A 21,539-nucleotide genomic window follows, 5' to 3' on the forward strand; every position below is an offset into this window, starting at 1 on the left:
CTAGGAAACTCAAAGCTTTGACAATAATTCATTCAGCAGGGATTTAAGGAACTTTTATTGTGGATTGTTCAATTTTTAAGGGAAATTGGTGACACAGCTAAGAATAATCTTTCAAAATGAATTTAGATTCAGTCATGGATTAGAGCTAAATCTGGGGCCCACTGGGAGAAATCATCAATGGAGTTCATTAACATAAGAACTGTCAATCCCTCTTCTGCATAGAGACATGGAACTCACTCCCTAACTGCATGGGAATCACTCCCTTGTGGTCTTGCATTTTTCCACTTATTTTAGAAAAACATGTAGAAGGAATACAAACATATAGAATGAAACACTTTCTGTTAGAAAAGTTATTGTATAGTTTTATTCTAGGTAATAACTTACTGTTGACCTCAGAAAGTTATTTTATTTCATTGGTCTATCCGTATATTTTTAAAAATAGGATAAATAAAACAGGATAAACATAATTATCTTATGTAATGCATTTCTGTAAGGATCAATCCATAGCTTTCTGAAACAAAGACACTTTACCTATACAAGAAAATTACTATCATTATTCTGCATGGATTTAAATGAATTTAAATCCATTCTTCCAATTCCTGTCTCTTTTCATTTTCTAACGTTGACTTTCAAACACTTAATTTTCCTTCCAATTTCCTAAATGTCCCCATGCCTTAAGTTCCGCCCTTCTTGGCTCATATATTTTATACACAGCATGTCTAATAAATAATATTACCATGAGCTCAGAGGACCACAAGCTCAGACCTGTTACCTCCTCACGTTTTGTACGATCATTCTCCGTGTTCAACTTGTCTATGTCTCGATTAAAGTGGATGCCAATATTAAATGAAGTTGTGTACACCTAAAAGGTCGTTCTTGGTTTATTTTGTTTGTTTGAATCTGGGAAAGAGTGAGGTGAAGTAAGCCTAACTCGGAAAACAATTTGTGAGGAAAGGAAAATGGCTCCTCAGCAGTTTCTGGGCCAGTGAGGATTCTACTAGGGATCATTTCTATAGTTCGCTCCTAGGTACTCCAAAACAAACAAACAAACACCCCAAAACTCCTCACTACTGCACCTTCCTCTCCTCCCCGCCCCCACCCCCAAATCTCCAGAGTATGAAAGCTGACACCGCTATCCATCCACAGTGCTGGGGACGCGGCTTTACTTAAAGGAACTACTGCTACAGCTCAATGGCATTCTGCACTCAGCAGGGTGCGGTATTCCTGTCACTCGACTCCAGGGCTCAGAGCGCTGGACCGAGCACCTCTGCTCTTTGGTGATTACCAGTGACATCTGCAAATGTCTAAAGAAGAAAAGAAACAGAGGGTTCCCTGATTTTTTAGTGTCTACCACATTCTCCTTTTCAAGTTCATTCTGCCATCCTAAAGAGGGGAACTGCTTTCTGTAATTTAAACGATAATATTCCTTTGGTGTCTTTTAGAATTTGCTTCCCTACGGTGATTTCATGCCGCACATAAAACTCGACCAAAAGGCATCTCAGAAAAAAATTTTTAACAACAAAACATTAGAGTTTAAGAAAATAAAGTTGCATAATGGCTGCAACTAAAAATTAAGACACCGCATTAAGGACGCCAAACAACGCTTCAGTGCAAATAAAACTTTTTTAAACATTCTGTCTGCTCAATTAGACAAAGCTGCTTCACAAAAGCGCATGCATCCAAATCAAATCTCCCCTACAACAGAACACGGTTTAAAGTATCAGTGTTCGTTTTTTCCTAAGCACAAGTTGGAAGTAAGTTATCTAAACCCGAACAATGCCACGAAAGAGACCGCCAGGGCGCAATAAATAGGCACGCCTCTTCCACGCGGCGAAATGGCATTATGACCCCTTCCTTCAGCTGATGCAGATTACAACGCGAAGTCTGTTCTCCAGAGAGAAACCAGACAGCCCAGCGTAAAACGCTTTAGTAGGGGAAATCGACAAAAAACGAGAAATTACTTTGAAAGCTTTGGAGGCTGTCTCTACCGCCAACCAGAGACTTATCCAGGACTGACTTTTGCCCCCACCTCATCCCAAGAAGCAAAAAGAATCCGCCGACCAGCCCCGCTGCGCAGTGCGCACTGCGGCCCGGGAGCGCGGAGCTGGCGCCTGCCAGACTCTCAATGTGCTCAGCTGCCGCAGCGCGCCCGGGCGCGCGCCCTGCTCCCCGCAACTCCTCGCGCCGGGTTTCCGAGGTCGCCAGCACCCCGCGGAAGAGCCCCGCCGGGAGGGGACTTCTGCGAGCTCTGTCCCGGGAGTCCCGAGAGCGCTCCCCCGCTCTGCGCCACCTTCCCGAGGCGTGTGGCCCAGAAAAGCGCAATCCTGCGCTCTGGGCCCGCCAGGTTGGCTTTGAACGTCAGGCTGCAGCTTGGGCTTCACTACTGGGGGTACTCACCGAACCCAAGCCTTTTCCAGTGCCAGAGACTGGTGGGGTGGAGTTTCTCCTGGTCTTGGTTAAAGAATCCCCAAGTTCTTCCAAGTTGGACTCCCCGACTTGGTAGCTAGGAGTAGCTCCCTCCTGGCAACGGAGATTTGTCAGTCTAGAGCCCTTCTGCCATGGGAGATGCTCTTGGTGTCTTCAGAACGAAAAGGTTTATTAACACTGCAGTTTTCCTGAGCGTGATAAGGTGTGTGAAATTGTGAAGGTCTCTACTTAAGGAGAACCTAGACCTTCACTTTTCCCCCAGAACTCCCCTCCCTTGAAAATAGAACTCCCACCTGAATGTAAATCTCAGGATGGGCGTTTGTTTACCGCATTTATCTCCCAAACAGTGGCTAATAGTAAGTAGTTGGTAATGCATAATTATTGAATGAATGAATGAATGAATGTGCAAACATACACACTTGAGGAACCTGATCGGGTTGGGAACATCTGGGAATTCTTGCTTTCCTGGTAGGGAAGCGACCAAACATTTACTGGGCACTACTCCTTGCCAAGTCTTCTAGGCTTTGGCAGGACAGTGGGGAGAGGGGGAGGGCTAGCACACGCAGGCGTCCTTAATGGACACAAAAGTGGGCTTTATAATATCACTTAGTCCAAGCCCTCTACCCTGTATTCCAAGGATGGTTTGTTCCCTCCCATCCATCCCTCCCACCGAGCATATTCAATAAATATTTATTAACTGCATACTGCAGGCGCTTGTTAAATGTTAGTTGATGGTTAGCATGATTTGCCCAAGGTCACACAGGACAAGCCTCGGACCCAGCTTCCTTCAACCTACATTTCTCTAGCCGCTCTGGAAGGACGGTCCTGGGCACTGGGGTATGAGAAGGACCGGCTCCCAGTACTCCCAGGTTAAGACCCTCGGATGAAATGGCCCACGAAAAGTGCCCACCATTCCTTCACAGTAAGCCGGACAGATATGCTTATAGCTAGCTGGGGATACACTTCCTCTCGAGAAAAAGGATTTCTGCGATTTTCTCCGTCACCGTAATTACAGCCTGACAAAAGGTGGGCCGAGGGCCCTCTGGGGCTCGGAACCGTGGGAATAGAAGGTTCCAAGTGTCCCATATCTGGCCTTCGCCTTCATCATCAGACTCCATAACGGCGGAATGTGGTGAGCCCAACTTGCTCTCCCTACCGCCTGTCCAGGTGCAGGCAGCTCCGGTAGCCAGGCTCCCTTTTCCTATGTACTTTCCTTTTGAGTTTCTGCTAAAATCTGGAGACATGGAATCCACCCGCGGGAACTCCGAGCCCCTCCAACTGAGCATGCGCCAATGCCAGGCTGCTTTTGGTCACCGGCTCCTGAGCTCTCCAAGCTCGGGCTGCGGAGCTGGAGCAGGAGGGAGGAGGGGAAGGGGAGGGGGTGCCTCGAGAGGCGGTGGCTCGCGCGCCTGCGCACCCAGCTCCAGGGACCTTAGGTTTTCTATGGGATTCCCAATCTGCAGCATAGACTTACCCGAGCTTGTTGCGGCGGCGGCTGGGCTTGCGAGGCGCGATCCAAGAGGGATTTAAGCAGCCTAGAGCTCCAGAGGAAAAAAAAAAAAGAGCGCGAGAGAACCACACACAGAGACGGCTTAACCGTTTATCTGAATTATATATATATATATAAAGAACTGTTGAGTTTTATCATTTTCATTAAGTGACCGTGCGCAGCGCTATAACTGTAAGTGGAAAATGCAATCTTCGTTGCTTTTCTGCATGTGTAGTACAGCCAATTGTCTGAGAGATGCTTTGGCTATTGTCAATACTTTGCATAGATGCGTCTAAATGCATGGTGGCAATTGCTTTGGTTAATGCTGGCCATCTGAATGTGTTGTTAGTGAGGGGATCTTTTGGGATAATGGGGGTGGGGGAAGGGGGAGTGTTTATATGAGGCGTGTTTGGGGGATTGTCTTAGGCTAGATTTAAGATAGGTGAAACAGAGGTGGTTTTTTAGTGTAAGCCTATAAATAAGGAGATTTCCTTACACGGATTTAAGTAGCAAATTGACCGATTGTGAAGTTTTCCGGTTGCTGATAAAACTATTGAGCGGTTGCAGTCAAGTACCAACCTGTCATCCGGGGGGTTGGTGCACCATTTTTCTCACCGTGGAAAAGCAGTGAAGGTGTTTGCTAAGTGAAACTGAGTAGACGAGATGCGGTGTGGATATCAGTGCTGGTTTCCAAGCGGGATATTAGTGTTTAGAACCATGGAGCGAGAGGCAAAAGAAGAACATTTCTTAGTATTTAGAAATGAGTAGATAATTATTCAGTTTTGATTTTTCGTCATGATGGTGAATGGGCAAAAAAGGAAAGATGTTCAACCACATAGTCAGCCGTTTTGAACAGAGTCTGAGTCTCAGAGCCTCTGAATGGGAACTGTCAGACCCAAACTAGTTACCTGCCTTTGCATCCCGTGTTCAGTCTGGAATACAGGGCTGAGAAATGTAAGCCCAGATGGGTTACATTTGGTAGTGTTTCTTTAAAGGAGAAAAGGTCGTTTTGTATTTTGAGTTAAAATGGGTTGTAACTTGCCCAGAAAATGAAGCAGGGTCTTTGCAAGGTCAAACCCCCTGTGGAAAGCAGGGGCACTGGTGAATGGGGGTGGGGGTTGGAGGAAATGGTGAGGCTCCGTGCAAGTGCTCAGCACTGCATGGATCAGTGCCCTGTGAGATGAGAGAGTGGGAATCCATTTTTCTAGAGTTGTGCTCCTGCCCATATTTTGGAGACTAAAATGAAATGGAAATGTTAGTGGGTGTAGAAAACACAAGTGGATACTATCTGTGTGTCACATCCCACTTGAAGACAAGAGGAAGGAGTTGTATTTCTACATATTAATTTTTAAAAAAATTAAAGGAATTTCATGTTGAGACAAATTAAAAATGAAACTCTTATGAAAACGTATTTTATCCCCACTATCATTTAAACTGATTACGTGTGTGTGTGCCGGGGGGGGGGGGGGTCCTGCATCATTGAATACTTCACCCATTAAGTGCACTCTCATTAAGCTTTGGTGTTTAATAACTCCAGAAAATGCTGCACTGAAGCAGTTGACAGAATGGCATGAGGCAGGCAGACAAGAGAAGAGCATGGCCAGTGTGAGCTGGATTTCCACGGAAAAAGCAGATTCGATTTCTGTAATGATATAAATTTTCCTTCAAATAAGGCAGTTAATTGTATAGCCCCTTGGCCCTTTAGTCAGTCCAACTATTTTGAACCCCTCAAAGGAATTTATAATTTACAATGGATAAAATTTGAAATAAAAAATTCAAGAATATTCTCCCCTTGGAAACCCAAAGTGTAAATCACTGTTCCTCCCTTCCTTACTTAGGTCAGAAGGATCAATCTCTTGTCATAATTGAGCCATACTCCCCGTCATCACTGAGAGTTGGAATCTGCTTCATGACTGGTGCAGATGTTGTTACACTGCATTGATAAATGGGTAGTGCAGTGGAATCTGGTACTAAATCTCAGAGATGTTTAGTGTCAGATACCCTGGCTCATAGGCTGACAGAGTCACACCAGGCAGAGACCTTCAAAAGCATCTAGTCTAAACCCCTTGTTTTACAGATGAGGAAACTGAGGCCCAGAACCACAGAGCTAGGGAAAAGTCAATTAACTTCTAGTCTATGAAATAAACAATTACAGAGTAATGTGGAGTGGAAATGTTTCCTTCTCCCTACACTTTTAGCATCCTCAGTGACATTGCTAAAGTCTTCAAATAAACAATTGTCTGGTCCCCAGCACCTCTTTCAGGAGAGTCCCAAGGATTCCTTTTCACACTATATAATTTCTCCTTTCTTGTAAGCTCGCTTTCTTATCTCTTTTCTATTGCCCCTCACCTCTAATATACTCACCTTATTCAATGTTTAACCTGGCCTTCCTGGCCTTCTCTGCATCTCAGTTAATTTCTTTGGAATCCTTGCTTTTTTTTTTTTTTTTTTTGAGAGAACTGGCATATCACTCAAAGGTCCTGTTTGAGGACTGGCCAGGCCCCTCTCCATCTCCTCTGTGCTCTCATCCTTCAGGGACTCCAGCCTTCTGAGATACTGCAGGCACCATCTTCACTCTTCTGCCCGTCTTGCATCTTCCAAAAATGCTGCAGCTGTACAGCCTGGGACCTAGCCGAGTGAGGCAGCTGCAGTGTAAATACACAGTGGGTTCTGCCAGCTCTCCTCTGGCTCCTCGAAGGCAGAACCCAAATCCAAGATGCCTAACTGTCCCCAGCCTTCATGGAAATCCTCCAGAAGCAGCAACCTGCAGAGAAGGGAAGGGTGGGGGGCAGGAAGACTGAAGGAAGAATGCCGGAGTGGCTCAGCCTGAAATAGGCGCTAGAGAGGACAGCAGTGCCGCTTATAAAGCCTTTAGGGTTTGGAAAGCACTTGCATGGCTTCCTTCTCTGTCTTGCTGCACTGGGACTGCAAAGCAAGCAATGGTACCTGACTACCTGGGCCTTCTTCTCTTTCCTTCTTTTTATTTTCTCTTTTCCTCTCACTCGATTTTTCTGTTTCTCCCTCATTTTCTCTCCCGAATGCCCATAAAGTGAAGCTCTAAGCCATTTAAAGATAATCCGGGTCCTCCTGTTCCTTTTTGAAAAATGTAATCTCCCGCGCCCTCAGAAAGCTAGCCACAACCACCGGATGTCCCCTTTGGGGAAATGCCGGGAATTTTTACCTGCAAAAAGCTGAGGCATTAGGGAAGGCTTAAGGAGGACAGTCTGAGTTTCTTTCTCATTTGAAAGATGAGTTAAATACTCTTGGAAGTTTTTGAGGAAGCAAGGGGGTGAGTTTCTCAACACGTGCAAAAATACACAATTTTTAAAATTTGTTATTTATTTATTTTAAGTAATCTCTACCTCCAACGTGGGGCTTGAACTCATGACCCTGAGATCGAGAGTCACATGCTCTACCAACTGAGCCAGCCAGGGGTCCCACCAATAAACAATTTAATTTAACCCTTTCCTTCATGGTAAACCCTTGCTGAATTGGGTTGAGCTCTGTCTTGGATAGAGTCCGTCCCTAACAAATGTCACCTGGTCTTACTATCTCATTCTTTTTTTTTTTTTAAGATTTATTTATTTATTTGAAAGAGAGAATGAGAGAGAGAGAGAGAGCACATGAGAGGGGGAAGAGTCAGAGGGAGAAGCAGACTCCCTGCTAAGCAGGGAGCCCAATGTGGGACTCGATCCCGGGACTCCAGGATCATGACCTGAGCTGAAGGCAGTCGCTTAACCAACTGAGCCACCCAGGTGCCCCTTACTAAGTAAGCCCATTCTGAAAATAGTCATAGCCAGGCTGTTCTGAACACCAGGTAGCCTATGCAGAGACTTGCAGCTCTAAGTGCCTTGCTTTCATTTGCTATGCTGTGAATCTCATCTGTAATAGGATAACATGATTAGAAATGTTGTCTTGTGCAAGCTATAGATTTTCTGTTGGGGTTGCATATAGGTATGGATTCCAAACATTGCTGAGGAGCTCCTTGGGGAGTTTCATAAAATGACAGTATAATATCAATATCAAACAAGTGTCTTAATTCATGAGAGCAATACCTTTTAATGTCATTCTAAAGGTCTTTTTCTTTATATTGAGTGATATCTATGCTCCTTAGATTAGTAAATATTTAGGAAGATTGGAAGGTTCTTCTTAAAGAATGGGTCACATTCAGTTTAGTCTAAGGTTGAAATTGACAATGTCCATTTCAGTTGCATTTAGTAGATATAAATGTATCAGTTTTCCAAAAGTATCAAATGGTACACAAATAAGTTAATAAATGATATTTCTACTGTCCCAGTGGTTAATTCACATAATTAATAAAGTTAATAAACTGGATGGGATCCATATAATTTACTTAATCCATCCCCCCAATACATAAAATGTGCAGTATATCAAGGAGCATTTTCATCTCAAAGACATCTACAATATGAAAGCACAGTCCACAAAGGCAGAGATTTCAATTATCTTTTTCATATTTCCATAATATTTGCACAATGTCTTTTATAGTAGATACTCTATAACATATGTCAATTTAATATTTGTTCCAAGAATCAGTTGTATGCACCTTGTTAATTATACCAAGAAATTAAATTATTTTGACTAAAAATATGCACAATTAACACTGCTTTCAATATTTTTATGTTACAAAAAGGAAAAGTTGGACTAAAGATTATTAAATAATTTATTCTCACTAAAAATATAAAGCAATATAACAATATCTTTAAGAGTTCATTTTAATCCATGAATATTTTTCTGTTTATCTTTCTTTTTCTTAAAGATTTATTTTTTAGAGAGAGAGCGCACTCGAGTCGAGGGAGGGGCAGAGGAAGAGGGAGAGAATCCCAACCAGACTCCCCACTGAGCATAGAGCCTGACGAGGTGGGGCTCCATCTTGGGGCTCAAGCTCAGGACCCATGAGATCACAACCTGAGCTGAAACCACAAGTCAGATGCCCAACTGACTGAGCCACCCAGGCCCCCCTCCTTTTATCTCTTAGTTAAGTCAAAATATAAATTATTTTTACCTATTTACATGAACTGATATTAACAAGACAAAAAGGGAATCTAAACCCAGACTATGGTAGCTATGTGTACCGCTTAGATCATGGGTCTCTTGAGCTATGAACATTTAACATGTTCATACTGTGAAGGGACCACAACAGTGCATTCCTCATTTACAGTTTGTTTCTAAAGATAATTTATGCTCTCTTAAATGAGTCAAAATAGTTTGAGTTCCTCCCAGCCTGGTTCATTGAGAACTTCACAAATGGGGATCCTGGGGGTGCTTCAGAAACTACTCAATGAATGAAACAGAAATGGAATAGCAAATTACTCAAGAATCCTCACAAAGGTTTGACACTTTAATAATAAGGTGCCTGTGAATACATTAAAGAGATGTTCTATACCCTTACCAGCTAACTTAAAGCATGCAAGTTGGGTAATTCGTCGTGATTCTTATGCTTTCTCTGGATTTCTCCACTGCCTTACCTCACTGTGCTTCTAACACAGATGACCTGCTGCGTAACCACCAACTGTTATTTTTTTTAAGACAATGCACTGCATTTATAACCATTTGTTGGATTATTTTCAGGTGAACATTCTATTTCCTTTTGTTCTAAATTACAGTTAAGATTTGGAGCACTCTCATTCACCAAGTGGCCTTCAAGTTCAATATATCTGATACAATAATTGCCAAACTTTTTATAGAAAGTGGGGCTCTTTTAATTTAAAAAATTTCATTTTTGTGAAGTATTACTCATAAAAGGCAAAGTGTTAACATATCAGTTAAATTTACTTACAGTTATAGATCTATAGAATGAATTTTATTTTTCTTTATTCCTGCTCATATAGGGACTTTTCTGAAAATGAAAATCTTTCAGATTAAATATATATTTTTCTCTCCTTTGTTTGGATTTTGTTTATTATCTCTTAGGCTCTGAAAGACAGTGAACTTTTGAGAAGCTGAATGTAAACAGATTTTTGCAAATCATTTACATGTTAAATGTGCTTTGGAGCCAGGGTGGATTTTTTTCTAACACAAATAGCTAGACCCTAATTTCTGTTGTTTCATATTTTATTGCAATTGGGGATTTCTTAAAATAGTAGACTGTGGTGCTACAGGAGTCCCTGGTATTTTATATTTTGTGTTGGTTTTATTAATTTGTGATTAGTGTATTTATTTCTGATTTCTTGACACCCAATCCTAAATTATGAGTGAAATGTCTCATTGGGGACTCATTAAGCATTATCAATAAAGTTAACATGCTTATTAATATATTTTATTTTAATGTACCGAATAGTGTCGTGCAAGTCTGACTTTCTGTTAACAACTTCTATCTATTTGGGGCAACCCTGTCAGGACCCCTGTCACTCTGGAGAGCTTTTTCTATATCTTCACTTAATAAACTTCTATCACTTTACTCACAAAAAACAAACAAAAAAACAAACAAAAACAACTTGTATTTGTTGGAATCCTTTGGCAATTGGTGTTATGAATTAATGGAAGACCATCAATTTTGTTTATTCCAGAAGTTCAAGTGTTTTTGAAATTTATACTGAAGGCATTTGATGTTTGTTTTCTTGCTAATATGGGAAATTTTATGAAAAATAAAAAAGAACTTGTGAAATAAGTTTAAATTCTATACAAAATTTTAGCTTTTCTTTTTCTTTTTTTAATTTTTTAATTAACGTATAATGCATTATTTGTTTCAGGGGTACAGGTCTGTGATTCATCAGTCTTACACAATTCACAGCACTCACCATAGTACATACCCTCCCCAATGTCCATCACCCAGCCACCCCATCCCTCCCACGCCCCTCCACTCAGGTAACCCTCAGTTTGTTTCCTGAGATTAAAAGTCTCTTATGGTTTGTCTCCCTCTCTGGTAACTTTTCTTTTAAATGTTTATAAAGGTATTCTTTCCTCAGAGAGATGAAAACCATCCATTTAATCTTTACTCATTTTTAGTTTGTGAATGGGAGAATTCCTCGGCCCTCCCCAAGGTTTTAACTAACTCAAAAGAAAGTAGGATAGGAAATATAAACCAGAGTTTTCAAGCTAGATACACTAGGATAAAAAAAAAAAAAAACCAGTTCCACAGGTTATTAGTTCAATGACCTTGAATAAGTGGTTCAAACTCTCAGCCTCAGTTTCCATTTAAAATAGTAATTCACAGGATTCTTGAACAGAAAATGAAAGACTACATATGTAAAGATATAATGCATCATTCGTGAAAATGCAGCAAATGATAGTTATTATTGTCATTATCATTCCTTTCATCAGAAATCAAGAGTTCTGAACCACTTTAGTCTCTGAGTTGTAGTAGAACCTACATTCATTGTGGAACCTCTAAGGGAGGAATCGAGCTATTAAAAGCAGTGAACATTCAACAGTGCCTTGCCTACCTTGTAAAACAAGTGTCTATGGAGTAAATGTGCCAAGCACTGCGTTGTCACTGTGGAATCAACGTTAAATAAGATACAATCCCAGCCTTCAAGGAATTTATGCCTAGGAAGACAGATAAAAGCAATTCACTAAGTCAAGTGAAATAGAAAGGTGGCCTGGATGCATAGAAAAGAGAATTTCTGGAAGAAAAGCCTACACTGAAACCTCAAACTTAACATTCTTCTCATTCTTTCTTTCAGTTCACCTCCTTGCCATTAGCCCTTTTCTTTACTGTCATCCGCCTGCCATGTAATACCAGCATATGATTAATTAATCCCAACGGAATATGGAACTAAGAGCACATTTTTACATTTGTTTCCTTATTGAATACATTCTGAGGCCCTCTCTTATTTTTCAAGGTACACTAGTCTCCCCTTATCTGTGGTTTCACTCTGCACACTTTCAGTTACCCCCAGTCAACCCAGGTCCAGAAGCTGATGATCCTCTTGATGAGTTGTCAGAAGGTCAACCGTAGCCTAATGCTAAGTCACATGCCTACATCACTCATCCCGTTTCATCTCATCATGCAGGCATTTTATCGGCTCCCATCATCACAAGAAGAAGGGTCAGTACAGTACAATAAGAAATTTTGAAAGAGAGGGAGACCACATTCACATAACTTTTATGACAGTATATTGTTATAACTATTCTATTATTACTTACTGTTGTTAATCTCTTACTATGACTAATTGATGAGTTTTATCATAGGTGTGTATGTATAGCAAAAACCATAGTATATATAAGGTTCGGTCCTATATGCAGTTTCAGGCATTCATTGGTGGTCTTGGAATGTACCTTTTGGGGACGTGGGGGGGTGCTACTGTAGCTGAATAATGTGGTCCTTGTCTCCCATCCAAGCCTCCAGCGAATCACAGGACTTGAACAAAAACATTTCAAGAGCTTTGCCTTTTGATTTAAATATCATGCTATCATACTTCTATCCTTTATTACTCTCCAAAAAAAGAATTTCTAATACTCTCCCCTCACCTCCCTTATAATTCCAACTAATTTCATGACTTATCTTTGAATGTGAATCTGTGGGAGGACTTTGTTTATTCTTTGGTCTGTTCTTTCATTCTTTCCTCCCAGGGCTTTTGTCATAAGGAAAGTATATCTCCCAACCCTTCTTAACTACTGAGCTGACAACTTGGTTCCAGCCTCTCTGCACACATGCACACGTGCACACACACACACACACACACACACACACACAAATCCAAAATGGTCTTACTGTCTTTAGTTCTTTGAAAAGCCATTTTTCTTCTCCTCAGCTTTTTCTCTCTTCTCATATTTCCTGCTTCATTTGCTAGGGAATTTCAAGTATATTTCTAATCTGTGGTTAAAAAGGAGCATCCTTTTCTCCCTTTGAAATCTGTAAAAGTTGCTCATACATTCTGAGGCTCTTTTATATAGTAAGAGTCTTGGATGATTCATAGAACTAGGTAGGACTTTTGGACCTAATTAATCTGGGGGGCTCATTTTCTCACTTGTGAAATGGGAATAATATATTTGCTTTATAGGGATGTTGAAGACTATGTATATGTGTATATACAGATATGCATACACACACAGGCACACATACACACACACAGACACACACACTACCTAAAAGAGATTAGCACAGAGTAAATAATTCTCCTCCCACTCTGGACCTCCACATTTCCTCCTGCCATTCTCCTCAGTCTGCATTTCATCATTTCTCCCAGTCTCCTGTTCTGTGTTCTGCTCTTTCTAAGTGTATTTGTTCTAAGAAGTTGGTAGTTAAATAGTAGCTAATACCTGCATATCCCAGGGAGCATGGTGAGTATGGTCCTAGAAAAAGTATCCTAACTGAGTCAGCATCCTAGCTTAGACCTGTGTTCTGCATCTGTTTGGGGACCCTCTTCCATTTATTTCAGACATGCCTCCTGTTAATGTTCCCAAAGCTTCCAATGACTAATATTCAGTTGATGAACAATCCTTCCCACACCAATGATTTATGGCATGCTTCATAAATAATGTCAGAGGACATGTGCCAGTGTTTAATTGTCTCCTGCCCTTAATCTTCCCTTTCCTTCACCTTTTCCTCTAAGGTGCCTACAGCGCCTGAGACACATTCCCATGACACCCTTACTTCACTTCTTTGGTCAGGTCTAATATTATCACTTAGTCCATCTGTTGTCCATCAAATAAATGTCCATCAAATAACACACAATAAATGGCAGAAGGGGGAGCCTTAGTGGTAGACACAATAAATGTTGCAGAATATGTTTAAATCAGGATAAGCCTATCTTTTGTTGAGTGTTGGTAGAAATGCACACTAACGCACATTGGCTAAGAGCAGAGAATGGCTCTCAAAGTGGGGGTGAGGGAGTAATGCACATACATACATACATATTTAAGTTCAATGTACTGTCATAGATCGTTTCACATTTTTAAGCAAAATATTTAAGAGCAAATAGCTTTATAACAAATCAGTACTTATGAAATGGTATTAAAAAAGCCTATTGAAAGTTTGCTCCTTCTCAGTGAGGTGGCGGAGTTGGAAGGAAAGGTAGTTTAAATTTCATAGTAAGGAAGCTTTGTTTCTTTAAAGAAGTATTTCCAAGACACTGGTAGCTATTGCCCCTCAAAGAGTTTTGTGGAAACATTTTTTGAGGGAGATAATGCTTCCTACATCCCACTTTTAGATATTCCTGGTGCACATGCATAATGATACAAGTCTGAGTGTTCCTCTGGTAGAGACCCCAGTAGCTATTTAGCTTTGCTTGGCCTTGTTTCCAATGTTTGCTCAGGAACTTACATTAAATTATGCTTGTTACTATCTCAGTGTCTTCCAAAGAATCCAGTTGGAAAAGCTGCTTTAGAAGGACACGAGTGGAACTACATAATGGAAAGCCCATAAAACTAGGAGGTGTTAGATGTGTTTCAGGCACGACAAATGTGCTGTGGTCATCATTCATGTGAAGTGCTGGAAAAATTACTTAAACTTTTCTGAGTTTTCATTTCTTCATGTGAAAATAAATATGGGTCTCAGTTTCTTAGGGTATAAAATACAGTTCTGAATAATGTAGTCTACACCTTATGATGTTCAGCTACTTTACAACTCCTCACAGTTAACCCAGCAAGGAAGGGAAAAGAGGAGGAGATGTTTTCTGAGGTGTGCAGTGTTTGGAAACATGCGTGGCATATACCCTCTTTCTGTGCGAGGGGCTCTGCCAGGTTCTTTGCTTTACTTTTGTATTATCTCATTCAATTTCACAGCCATCCAATGAGATAGCTCTACTTTAGACCAAGAAATTGATAGAGGGATTGGGGAATTTGCCTAAAGTCATGAGGTTTATAAGTGATAGCGCTAAGATCCTAAACAGATCTGTGCTCTTTCTACCTACTTCACCCTGTTGCTTTTATATTCACTATGTTGCTTTTATATGAGGTACTATCTCTCTATTTCATCAATTCATTCATTCCTTCAACAAATACTTATTGCATATCTGTCATTTGCCTAGTACAAGATACACAGGCTGAACTAAAATAGCCGTAATCCCTGCCCTCATAGAGCTCAGAGTCTAGCTAGAGAAACGTATATTAAACAAATAATCACAAAATAGCACAAAATTTCAAATAATATGGGGTACAATGGAAAAAAATACATGACACTAAGAAAATGTGACAGGAAGACCTATTTCGGGCTGTTTGAAGTAATAGATTCCAGGGAAATCCAGTGGGATCTAGATTTCCAACTCAGCCTCCTGGGATTGTTACTAAGATGTGTTTGTAGTCGCTGGGCCTTGAGAAGGAGGTGGCTACTGCATTTCTCTTTGAGAACAGGAGAGTGGTCCTTGCTCCCAGGTTTTAGCTTCTCTCACTTTATCCATGACTCACAAGGTCCCCAATAATGAGGACAAAAACAGCTTTTGATGGCAGCACATCTCCCTGAGAACCATGCTGGGATGCATAGTTTACTAGGACGGTTTCCAGACGGAGAAATCTGTAAGCACCTGTGTGTCAGGTGCTCTTCCCAAACCCTTGGCTGCTTCCATGTGGTATACACATGTGGGTCTTTGAACATGCTTTAAATGCTTCTACGATTCCATTAAGTTAAATGTGGTTTTCATTTATTCAACAAGTGTTTATTGAACACTTACTGCGTACCTTGAGGATACAAGACATTATTTGCGCCCTCTTGGCGCTCACATTTCAGCAGTGGAGACCAATAATTGATAGTCTGATAAGAACAATCATGAGAGGAACATAGAGAACTGTGGTAGCACTTCTGGGGCACACAGAACCCAAATCTCTGTATGGTGAGGGTTGGAGATGGCTAATTTCAGGGATTGCAAGAATAGGAATTAGCTAGACAACGAGCAGAGGGGCACAGGGATACCATTATTTTTTTTTTAAGATTTATTTATTTATTTGAGAGAGAGAGAATGAGAGAGAGAGAGCACATGAGAGGGGGGAGGGTCAGAGGGAGAAGCAGACTCCCTTACTGAGCAGGGAGCCCGATGCGGGACTCGATCCCGGGACTCCGGGATCATGACCTGAGCCGAAGGCAGTCGCTTAACCAACTGAGCCACCCAGGCGCCCAGGGATACCATTATTGACAGGGAGCAGGAAACAAGGTATACGGTACTGGCAGGAAAACACTTTCAAATTCATGTGTCTGACATGATGTTTTAAAAGGTTATAGAATCTTGATCAGATAAGATAAGCGTGATGTTATGAAAAGAAATATGGATTTTGTAATCAGGCTGTGTCACAAATTATTCTGAGTTATATGAATCACTTTATGACATTTAGATAATGATACCTATGTGACAGTATTTTCCTAGTGATTAAATTATAAATATTGCTACACAGTTATCATTTGATGGATTTTAGAGGTTAGTAGTAATGGTGTTTTTAATAAGATCCATAATGCTACATATGTTTAAGTTATATTGACTTAATTACATGCATGTATTCATCTGATGCTCACAACTCATGCTAAGAATTTTTTTAAAAGATTTTATTTATTTGAGGGGTGCCTTGGTGGCTCAGTCGTTAAGCGTCTGCCTTCGGCTCAGGTCATGATCTCAGGGTCCTGGGATCCAGCCCCACGTCGGGCTCCCTGCTCAGTGGGAAGCCTGCTTCTCCCTCTCCCACTTCCCCTGCTTGTGTTCCCTCTCTCGCTGTGTCTCTCTTTGTCAAATAAATAAATAACATCTTAAAAAAAAAGATTTAAAAAGATTTTGTTTGTTTGAGAGAGAGCCCAAGCGGGGGTGGGGTGGGGAGGGAAGCAGAGGGAGAACAGAGGGAGAGGGAGAAGCAGACTCCCTGCTGAGTAGGGAGCCAGATGTGGGGCTCCATCCCAGGACCCTGAGGCCATGACCTGAGCTGAAGTCAGACACTTGACCAACCACTCAGGTGCCCCTTTGCTAAGAATTTTTATTGTCCCCATTATAGAAATGAGGAAATGAAGACTTAGAAACAGCAAGTGCAAGCCCAGAGTCGCATAACCAATAAGTGGCAACAGCAGAATTTGACTTTAGAGCTCTTTTCCTAATTGCTCCCCACTGTCTCCTTGCAGTACTCAATACACAGCTATTATTATTATCATTAGTATTATTATGATAATTATTTTAAATTCAAAGCTCTTGAGACCATAATCAGAATTCTTTTTTTTTTAAGATTTTATTTATTTGAGGGGTGCCTGGGTGGCTCAGATGGTTAAGCATCTGCCTTCGGCTCAGGTCATGATCCCAGGATCCTGGGATGGAGCCATGCATCCGGCTCCCTGCACAGCGGGGAGTCTGCTTCTCCCTCTCCCTCTGCTTCTCCTCCTGCTCATGTTCTCTCTCTCTCTCTCTCTCTCTGTATCTCTGTGTCTTGAATGAATAAATAAAAAAAACTTTAAAAAAAAGATTTTATTTATTTGAGAGAGAGAGAGCATGAGCAGGAGGAGGGGCAGAGGGAGAAAGAGACTCCTTGCTGAGTGGGGAGCCCAATGATGCTAGGCTCTATCCTGGGTCTCTGGGATCATGACCTGAACTGAAGGCAGACACTTAACTGACTGAGCCACCCAGGCACCCCCATAATCAGAATTCTGATACCAAACATCTGTTATGCTTTGTTTCTTTTTTGTTGTTGTTTTTGAGCCAGAACTTATAGATCATCTTCAAGATATTGAATTTATACTTCTGTTGTTCTACCTTATAATTTACTTTAGAGTTAGAATTAGATCCAGCTCAAAATGATAGAAAATCCCAAATAATGATGGTGTAAATAAGAGAACTTATTTCTCACTCTTTTAAATAAATCCAGAGGAAGGCAGTCCAGAGCTGTTAAGGGGCTTCACAAAATTCTCAGAGACCTAGACTCCTTCTACCTTTTACCTCTGCCCTTCTTAGCATATGTCTTCCACCTCATGGTCCAACATGGTTGCAGCCTCTATCAGTTAGAAGGAGGAAGGGGAGATGAAGAACACACCCCTTTCCTTTCAAGGACACTTCCCTCAGTCATGCTCAAAATTGGCATACATGCCATTGACCAGAATTTAGTCACATTTAGCAAAACTCCTGCTAAAAATTAGGGGTTTTATCACTAGGGAAAAAGAAGGAAATGGGTGTTGGAGCACAGTGGAAACTAGCTGTAACAAAATTTTTAAGTTATAATAAATATTTTAATTTAGATTGTCAAATTGTTCTTTAAACTGTAATATAAAAAATCAGCAAAAGTAGTAGTGTTTTAAGTTCATGTCTAAGGTTCTAATCACCAAGACTTTTACAAAGAACATTCTCCCAGGGACCAAAATATCTTTATATTCTTGCCTGGGCTTTGCTTCTAGCTTTTCATCTTGATCAAATCACTTTCTCTTGGTGGGCATTTGTTTCCTTATAGGTAAGAATGAGTAGGATTAGGCTAGAATGTCTCTAACATCCTTCCAGCTCTATCTACCAGTACTGAATCTCATAGGGAAATCTCATGCATTTTCAGACTTTTAAAGTCCTGTAAGTGTTGTACAGCAAAAATCTAGCAATGAGTCAGTTTTTCAGGAACAGATACAGATTTATATATATTTATACCTTGCCTTGTTTCAGAAAAGATTAAATACTTCTATTGTTCTTTATTTGTGCAAAAGCAATATGATAAGAAAATAAAATAAGCTGAATAAATATTGGAAAAGAGATTAATTTATTATTTTTTGATGACTATATATAGAGAAAATTGGAAGACTCAAGTAAAAATAAAAAATAATAAATGTTTGAAAAGGAGTTTGGTGTGAGATAAATTACAAAAACAGTCTTTTCTTTTAGTCTATCAAAAAAAATTCAGAAATGAAAAGTGGAAAAATATTCTATATACAATAGCAACCAAGTTGATAAAATATTTAAGATTAGAAGTTGGAAGAAAGGCAAAGTGCCTTGTGGAGCATAACTAAAAAATATTACTAAAGAACAGAAAATATGATAACAACAAATGAAAAGACAATATGAACACATCATATGTATGTAATATATAATGATTATAATGCCACAGGACTTTTTTATTGTAGGCATAATTTTAATTATTTAACCTGGTTTTAAAGTTTATCTGGAACACTGCATTCTCAAAATTGAATAGTCATGAACAGTATTAAAAAGAATAGTCAGAGTAAGCTTGCATTACCAGATGTTAGAACACACAAACATTGTAATCAAATTAATATGGCATAGGCATAGGAGTAGGCAAATAGACCAGTGGAACAAAATAGAAATTCTACAAAGATATCTCATTTTTTATGAGATTTCATGAATTACCAACAAAGGTGCCATTTTAAGTTAGTGGGAAGAGTGCAGATTATTTTACAGTGGCACTAGCATAACTTAGAAATAACAAATTTAGATCCCTATCTCACACTATATAAAATGTATTCCAGATATACTAAAGACTTCAATTTTTTTAAAGGCTTAGAAGAAAATCCAGGTGATGTATTTGTAACCTAGATATAGTGGGAAATAAGCAATCAAGAAACTATAAAAGAGTAGGCATATTTAATTACATAAAAGATGTAATGTTAAAAGATGTCACTAACATGGAAACATACAGTATATTTTAGTAAACTTTAGAAGACAAATTTCTGAATACTCTGGACAATAATGCCTGGTTCATAGCCAAGATTCAGATTTAAACATGCCAGTAGAATGGGATAAGGGTCACTACAAGAAGGGTAGATTATGTACTAAGAAAGTTTGGACGTGAAAGAGCAAATTTGCTTTCAATATCCTGAGGTTTTCTCTATAGGGCTCAAAAGTTTCTTCTGTAAGAATATGACAGTTAAAATCCAGCTCAACAAACATTAACTGATAAATCCAGTTTAACAGACTTTGAGTGCTTATTATGTGCCAAGCCCTGTACTGGAAAAATTTAGAAGTAAAAAGACTCTCTCATGGAGCTTATGGTATGGAAAGGCAGGGTGAACAGGTGATTAAAAACTGATCAGCCTGAAAATAAAGGAAGATTATTCTCCTGTGGGCATGCATAGCAAAGAGACTTAGTCCAAGGAATCCAAGACAGAGTCAAAGTGAGATTTATGCTGGGATCCTGTGTAGGGGGTGGAAGTTAGCCAGGTGGAAAGAGGCACAGAGAAAGAGTGCTACACCCATGGGTAATATCATGTGCAAAGAGCTGGACTTGATAGTGAACCCAGTGAGAAACTGAAGAGTGGCATTAGATGAGGCTGCAGAATTAGTAATAAGCAGCCAGGTTCCAGGTTGTCATGAATCTTACAAGGGATGTTAAGGATTTTTTTTTTTCCTGCATCCTAAGAGCAATGAGAAGCTATTGAAGATTTTTAAAAGGAAGTGACTTGGATCAGATTTGAATTGTCAAATGATCTTCCTGGAGAATGAATTAGGAAGACCAGTTTGGGAGCAGTTGTAGTATCCAGGTGAGGGGTGACAGGTGATATTGGCTTGGTCCAAAGTGTCGCAGCATGGACTCAGAGACCTGAACAAATCTGGGAGATGTTTAGCAGGTAGTTCATACAGGAGCATGACTATATTTGTGAAGACAGGGAAAGAACTGTGTTCGTGAGCAACTGGGTTGATAACTGTACAATCCTTCAGATAGAAAACCAATGCCAATCTATCTATTCTTTTTTAAATGTGACTCTTAAGAAACAAAGCTAATGTTAACATGGTCTCTTTAAGAAGTGCACATTCTTTAGAAATCAAAGAAGAAATTTTTGCTCCCCAGTGATGGCATTTAGACGGACATTGGGATTCTGTAAACAGGTATTCTGTCTGTTCTGGCCTAAGTTGGGCCCTAAGTTTAGAATCTAGAGTCTGTCCCCAGTGAGGGCATACATTGCATTAAGGCAGTTTTATCTTCCTCTGAATAGTATTATACAAAGAAGACTTATTTTAAGGATAAACATCAGAACAAGACCTACAGAGCCATCAGGAACCAGCATAAATCTAGGGATTTGCCACTGCTTCCTTTCCTTGATCTGTGGGATCCAAGATGTTCCTCTCTCTATACATAGCATCTCAGCTTCTCTCTCTGCATTTTAGCTCTGCACTCACTATTGATGAAGGATCTGATACCATCTCTCTTCCATTCCAAATCTGTGAAAGAGGAAGTCTGATTACTTTTATCTCTATTTGCAAGCCCTTCCCACCATCCAGCTTCATCTGCTGGCCTGGGCTGTGGCTCTCTTGGGTCAGTGACCCAGCTTTGATTGGATTTTTAGGGCATCTCTACCTAAAAACAGCTTAACTATGCTTTCCTGAATATGAAGTATGGATAGGGCCACTGCAGCTAAAAGAAGAGATGAGACATATTAATAACTGATGCATCCAGTATGTAGGGCAAGGAATAACCAGAAAGATGGGATAAAGGGAGAAAGGAAGTTATTTCATGACAAAAATAATTCAGGTACCTCACATACATGTCTTACATAATACGTTATCTTCAGAGCAAAACTGGAGACTATTAATTTAGAGGGACATAAAAATCATCCTCCTGGGGCGCCTGGGTGGCTCAGTCGTTGGGCGTCTGCCTTCGGCTCGGGTCGTGGTCCCAGGGTCCTGCGATCGAGCCCCGCATCGGGCTCCCTGCTCAGCGGGAGGCCTGCTTCTCCCTCTCCCACTCCCCCTGCTTGTGTTCCCTCTCTCGCTGTGTCTCTGTCAAATAAATAAATAAAATCTTAAAAAAAAAAATCATCCTCCTAATATTC

The 21,539-nt window shown here is 40.4% G+C and overlaps 1 protein-coding gene and 1 non-coding gene across 2 annotated transcripts in view; one reads left to right on the forward strand and one right to left on the reverse strand.

Moving 5' to 3' along the window:
- The first annotated feature begins 3,767 nt into the window (after nucleotides 1-3,767).
- VSNL1 (visinin like 1) overlaps nucleotides 3,768-21,539 on the forward strand; it is a 98,847-nt gene continuing 81,075 nt past the window's right edge. Inside the window, exon 1 of the mRNA XM_027622127.2 lies at nucleotides 3,768-4,108. The gene's annotated coding sequence lies outside the window, so the exon portion shown is untranslated. The remainder of the gene's footprint in view (nucleotides 4,109-21,539) is intronic.
- TRNAE-CUC lies at nucleotides 7,278-7,350 on the reverse strand. The gene has a single exon. It is a non-coding gene; the product is annotated as a tRNA-Glu (tRNA).

Source organism: Zalophus californianus, chromosome 8 (genome assembly GCF_009762305.2).
Source record: "Zalophus californianus isolate mZalCal1 chromosome 8, mZalCal1.pri.v2, whole genome shotgun sequence".
NCBI lineage: Eukaryota > Metazoa > Chordata > Mammalia > Carnivora > Otariidae > Zalophus > Zalophus californianus.